The sequence below is a fragment of the Epinephelus lanceolatus genome, chromosome 24 (assembly GCF_041903045.1).
Source record: "Epinephelus lanceolatus isolate andai-2023 chromosome 24, ASM4190304v1, whole genome shotgun sequence".
In the NCBI taxonomy this organism is placed as follows: Eukaryota; Metazoa; Chordata; class Actinopteri; order Perciformes; family Serranidae; genus Epinephelus; species Epinephelus lanceolatus.
Genome location: NC_135757.1, coordinates 23321682 through 23328766, shown reverse-complemented (window position 1 = coordinate 23328766; position 7085 = coordinate 23321682).

Genomic DNA, 7085 nt, shown 5'->3' with positions numbered 1-7085 from the left:
GTTTGGAAGCTCCCATCGTAGCTTAAATGCATTTTACCTGCTTTTGACTAAAGCAATCTTTGTGCTACAACAAGGGACTCATTCATGCCTCTAACCGGTGCTTGTCATATCTAAGGATATATTAACGTAGGCGGATGCGCTTTGAATTTGTGAAGGTGATTGCACTCTCCACTGCTCACACACGCTGCAGTGACGTGCACCCAGTTAATTTGGGTCCCTGTTCCTCCCCCACACGAACACTTGTAAACTGAAACATACACTATTAGCAGGTATATTTGTCATAGAGTGTATAATTGCAGAATTGGAGCTTAGAGTGGGCACTGTACTAAATCACTTACTGTAACAGTAGCTCCATGGGTAGAAGCAGCTTTTGAAGGGTTCAAACTGTGACAACCTGCTTTTCAAATCACACATTTCCCCTTTTTTGTGGCTTTTATAGGTCACACAGGTAATACTGTAATGCATGCATGTTCTCCTTTATTCCCCAAATTACATGACAGCCACACAATTAAAGGGCCAGTGTGTAAAATGGGTTGAAAACAGTGACATCAGTGGTCAAATTCTAGATTGCAGGGCTCACTCGCTCACTCCTCCTGTCGGGTAAATGACGGTGGCCTCGTAGGGACAAAAAGCCTTGCGCACGAGTTTTTCAGGAGTAGGTCTATCTAGCGACGAGGTGAATGTTTATTTAGAAATCTAAGCCATGTTACGATATTGTAATGAATCCCTCACGAGTAGGAGACCAGAGGAGCCATCGGGAAAAAGGCCCGTTTATTTGAGCAGTCCAGAAACTCCGGTAACACTCCACTCCGTCCCAAACTCTGACTCTTCTGGCGTAACACACACACTCCATAACTTTATACACATATTCGTTTACCATTCCGAGTGGGGACCCCCCTCCCCTCTCTGCTCTGCCAATCTCCAGCCCGCACACTAACTGACAGCGTAGCCTGTAAACAGAGCTCAGCTGTTTATTTAGCCTAGCAATATCTCCAGAATATAGTAGCTGCAATGGACGACTTTGAACGCGATTTTGAAGAGTTTCTTGTAGCGGACACAGACCCAGAGCCATACCTGTTTGAGCCGGAGCATACAGATGAGGAACTCCATGTGTTTGATGCTGAGCGGGCGAGAAGAGAGGCTGAATGCACAGAATGGAATTCGGTGCTACTGCTACCATCGTTGGGGAGATATATCATCAGGAGGAAAAGCGCCGCAGAGAGTGCATCACAAGGAGTGAAGTTGCGTCTTCTTTTCCTCGCAGATGACGGTTCGGGTTCATTCTCTCCTGTTGCGTGGTAAGTGTGGTCCATTTGCAAACTTTATAACTAAAAAAACTTTTCACTACTCTCTATCTACGAACTACTAACACTCTCTGCTGTTTCCTCCTCCTTCTTCCTTCCTTCCGCTGTCTTTGTTGGTTCATTTATACACGCGAAACGTGTTCTCTGGCTGGCTGGATTGTCCGCTCGGGCTGCCTTACATACATGGCGGCGCAAGATGGCGACCTCTCTAAAGCAAGGCCCTTACTATATATATATATATGTAAAAGCATAATTATAAGGCTATGAAAACCAAACAAATTTTATTTTATAGCAATCATACACTTGTATAAACATATTAATGGGTAGAATATTCAGATTCAGATTCAGATTGACAATAAACCATGCCAAATATTACACACTGGCCCTTTAATGGTCATTAGCAGCTATAGTACTATAGGCATGAAAAACACAGACAATAAAACACCACACAGAGCTTTACAGGACTTTTCTTAAAACTCCCCTTATTACAAAACTTTTAGTATGGATTGCACAGAGCAATATCAGCGAAAATCATTTGTTAGTTCAACTGGTATCCTTACAAATTTTCCACACCGGATACCTCAAGATTTACATCAACATCAGTACCAATGCAGGAAGTAAAAGTGTGGAGGTCAGGACACAATACAACTTTGTCAAATGTTCTGAAAACACCATCAATACCTCCATATGCACATGAATCTTCTGTATTAACACATGGAAACAGACAGAGAGACATGGTTTAATAAGCAGCCTGTCTATGAGTTAAAGGTATTTCTTTATCAAAGCATTTATTTAAAAGGAAATAGGTCACTGTTAAAGCTGGTTAGCTTGTTATTCCCATTATTTCCTTATTTCAAAACAGCAGTGAAGAACACCAGGAACCAAGGAGTTGAGTTTTCATTAAAGCAAAATTATGACTGGTGTTTCCATTGGATGCCAAACTAGTCAGAGCACACAAGGCCAAATTACCTACCAAAGTACCATATGACCAGTCCCTGACAAGCAATGTTGCATTTAAAAAGCTACTTCACATAAAACACACCGCCGGGTCGACCTCCAGCAAATTTTATGGAGAACAATGAAGGTTAAAGAGCATCAGTGATCTGTTTAAACCAAATATTCTCTGGTCTAACTCAGCTGAAAACACAAAAAACTGAATCCTTCGGCACATAAGCGGGTGGTTCACTAGTGATCCTGTTTGCAACCGGTATCAACAAAGTACTCTTCTCTTCACCTGTCTCTCCTTAGCTCTACTCCATGTATGTAGAGGATCTCTTGACCTTGGCGCAAGACAGAGCAGAAGATTTTAGTGGCTGTGTGAAGTTATTGCAGCGGCACTCATAAAGGCTTATTTATACTTCCTTTACATACCAAAATAGATCCAACATGTGGGTGGAGAGTTATTTTTTACTATATCACAGATTGGTTCTGTTCTGCCATAATTTAAATTTCTTCATCATCTCCTACAAACGCATCTCACTTGAACTACACTACACTGCCTCTATGATCTCTGGTGGTACTGCTCCGCTTCATCCGTATTCATAAGCTTTCAGAAAACACGCAAAAATGCGAATGAAATGAAGACAAAGTATGGACAGAAGTCCCTGTCCGTCTCTATTTTTGTCCGTAAAGTTGAGCATAAATGAGCTCTAAAGCAGGATTTATACTGGTGCATCAGTTCTATACAGAGCCCACGCCATAGCCTATGCATGTGGCCTGCGCTGTTGTGAGCATTTATACTTGTGCCGTGGTGTCTGTGTCACTCTGCAGTTACACCTCCAAAACACTAGTTGGCGACAGGGTTTCTGTGAAGTGCTGTGAAGTTTAGTTGATTCAAAACCAACCTGATCTCACAGAAATACGTGAAATGACCACGACCTCTTAACACCGCATTCCGTGGTGGCAGCACGTAGTGGGTTGAAATTACGTGCTGCCACCACGAAAACAATGCCAATGTAAAGTCAATTAGGGTCCTCTCCCGTGGTGGACACACGGATTCCCTGATTCAGTCACGTCACGTCAACCTCGTTTTCCTCAATGATATCTTTAACATTCCTGTATACACACAAAAACGCGGAAGTGTTCTTGATATTAAAACGGCAAGTACATTCCCCTGTTATAATTTCCCACCAATAATAATAATAATGATAATAACGTGATAGTTCGGCTGTTCTAGATATTTGTTATAGCCTATTCAAATATTCAATCACAAAAACGCCGTTTCTAGAGAACTGGCTAAAATATCTGAAACCATCATGCCTACTTTTTAACATATTTCATCTAGGTGCAGTGTCATTACTAGTTCAGCTTTACTAGACATTTGATATACTCAGTAGATGTATCTTTTTATGACCCTGTTTTACAACAAGCCGCAAAAAACCTACCGTCCCAAAAACGCCGTTTTTAGAGTACTATCTAAAATAACTACGATTAGCCAATATCCTTGCTTTTTTTCTTAACATAGTCCATCTAGGTGCAGTGTAATAACTACTTCGGCTTTACTAGATATTAGATTTATTCAGTAGATCTGGCTTTTTACAACCCTATTTTACAAGCCGCAAACAAACCTACTGTCCCAAAAACGCCGTTTCTAGTGTATTAGCTAAAATATCGAAAATTAGCCGACATTTTTACTTTTTCTTACCATAGTTCATCTAGGTGGAGTGTAATAACTCGTTCGGCTTTACTTGATATTAGATATATTCAGTAGATATATCTTTTTACAACCCTATTTAGAGCCCTACTTTGCAAATCAGAAGAACTACAACTATGTTGCTGATATGTATCAAACTGCATGGCGCGGTCCCAGGGATTTGTAGTTTTTTAAAAATCTAAGTGTTTTTCCCAGATTTGGAAGTTGTAAATATTGAATTGAGAGCACACTGTGGACTTTAAGGAGATGGTAAACACATTTGTGAAATCAGATTTTAAATATCTAATTTCTAAATGGGTGAAAATTAATTTTATATAATATAATTTTATCCATATCTGACAGCACCCACAGTTGTTGACTACACTCAGGTGATAGCTGAGGTCAAGAGCTCTCTATAACAGTTGGTCCCATGTCTGTAACCCCTTTAGTTGCTGAGTTATAAGCCCTCAAACATGCACTGAGGTCAAGGTTCAAAGGTCAATGGCTGAAAGCAGGAGACATGTAGAATCTTCATACTGACATATGTCACTCTCCAGGTTGAGACCTTTCCAATGATGTATTTGGTTTAGCTCTACGACAAAGTTTAGATTTTTTCATTTTTTGGACACAAGCCATGCCAGGTGTAGTTTCAGAGAGCACTTTGAAGGCCCCGTGTATAAAATGAGTTTTGTTTGTTTCTTTGCTTGTTTTTATCTTTTTTACTGTAGATAGTTACTAACATGAGTCATCCTCAGACAATACAATACTACTAAAAAGTAAAACCAATAATAACAATAATGAAATAAGCAAAAATAATATTAAAATCATATTGAAATGTTAAAATCTATTTACAGAGTGGAATGGTAGCCTAATAGATAACTTAGATAATATTTATTATTGTTTAGACACTTTATTATTGCTTAGATACTATTTAGCCTATTATTGTATTTACTTTTAGCATGTTCTACTTTTGAGTAATTTCCGAGAAGTTATGATAAAAAAAAAAAAAAAAAAAATTACAGACTATAGGAGACAGCCTCTTCAATGTCTCACGTCAATTAATTAACACGATTTGTCGGCTTTTTATAATGCCTTTTTTTTTTTTTGCTGCTGTCTCCAGTTGAGAGTGGTGATTTGCTAAATACATTCTACAATAATAATTAGATTAACATTTGGTCTATAATATTGTTGGCTATATTACACATTTTAATTAAAAAAAAACCGGAAGAATAAAAGAAATAAACACTGAAATAATTACTTTTTTTTATTGATACTCCTCTCTGACACACACACACACACACACACACACACACATTGAACACGCAATTGAATGAATGAATGAATGAATGAATGAATGAACATTGGAAGTGGTTCAGCCGCAGTCTTGCCGGCTGGCTCACATTGAGATTACATTTGTTTTTTATTACTAACAAAATGTTTTATATTGACCGTATGAATGGTTTCGTTTTCAAATAAATATTTGGAAACGAAAATATGCTTTGGTGTACTTTTACAGAGTTTTGCAATATGTATATAGCCTACCTGTATCAAAATGTATAATTTTCAGCAGCGGTTTGTGTGACAGCTGCCACGGTCAGAGGTATAACCAGGGGGCAGCTGCTGGTTCTGTGGCGCTGGCTTGGGGTCCACTCTCCCCTGGTGGAGTGGAGGGTGGCCGGGTTGCCAGGGGCAGACGGCTCCATGTGATGGTGTTTCCTCTCTGGTTCTTCCGTGCTCAGCCTTATTTTTATCTTCTTATTTATTTATTTATTACTGGCGTTTGGATTCAGTTACGGCAGACGGATGGCAATCTGAAATGGAATGAAGCCCACAGATGGCGGACAGCAGCTACAAAACAGTAGTGGAACGCACCCCATCCGCCCACAGCACAATGCTCTTAAAGCCCCACGCTATCAAAAGCTGGCAAAATACATTTATTTTATTTTATGGCCTTGACATTAACCTGTCATATTGTTGAGTTATCAAGGACACTTCCGCGTTTTTGTGTGTATACAGGAATGTTAAAGATATCATTGAGGAAAACGAGGTTGACCTGACGTGACTGAATCAGGGAATCCGTGTGTCCACCACGGGAGAGGACCCTAATTAAAGTAACGTTACAAAATTTGGCTCCATTACAACTCACAAGATTCACCGACAAAACAACTGTCTTATACTAAACACGTTTTCCAAACAAATACAACATGCTAATGTTATTAGCACAAGCCTATGGCATTTTTCACTGTATAAATTAGCAGAGGGACAAGTGGAGATTCCCTCTGCTCACATGAAGCCAGGATAAATCCCAATATAAATCACACACAAGACTTAAAATGCTATTTCTGTGGAGGCTTTTTTTAATTGTTTATTTTTACAGGGACAGCGCACAATTAAAAGTAGTTGCACCAGAGTTAGCTAACAGCTAATTTACATCTGTTGTCCCTGGGCAGGTAGACAAAAAACAACAACAACAACCTCAAACAACAAATACATAAATACAATAACAAAACAATACATAAAAATCCATCCAGTGTAAGATAAAATCAGTATGATAATTACAATAAATACATGGAAGGCAATCATTGGTGGTGACATTTTTGTTGACTCTGCATAACATCACTAAAGTCACTTCACTGTCTCTGGTTGTGATGACGCAGGTATGTGCAACATGAATGTCTCATATTTACTGACAGAAACTGCTGCTGAAGTCTGTGCAAGGCAATTCCCTGATGTTCTGGGTGAAATCAGGGGGAGACTGTTTTGCACTGTGTGAAAGGTTGGGCAGGATTCAAACGTTATCGATTAAAAAAAACACTTTGCTTCCGCAAAACACACCAGCACATCGACTGGACTGTGTAGACAACAGACAAGACAAATCATCATGACAGAGGTTGCTGCACCCAAATCTGTTGCACGTGCTGAAAGAATCAAGGTGAATAAGATTAAATATGCATGGTTAGTGGTAACGTCAGTCTAGTATGAATCAAACCCTGAACAGCGGGGTTTTCTTCTCACTGCAACAAGCTGCCTTTCATTTCTAATAAATGATACACCTGAAAACGTTGGAACACACATTGCAATTTTTTAGAAAAGCTGCTGAAATCAGACATTTTAGCTTGCACCAGTCCCAAAGTAAAAAGCCTTTTTAA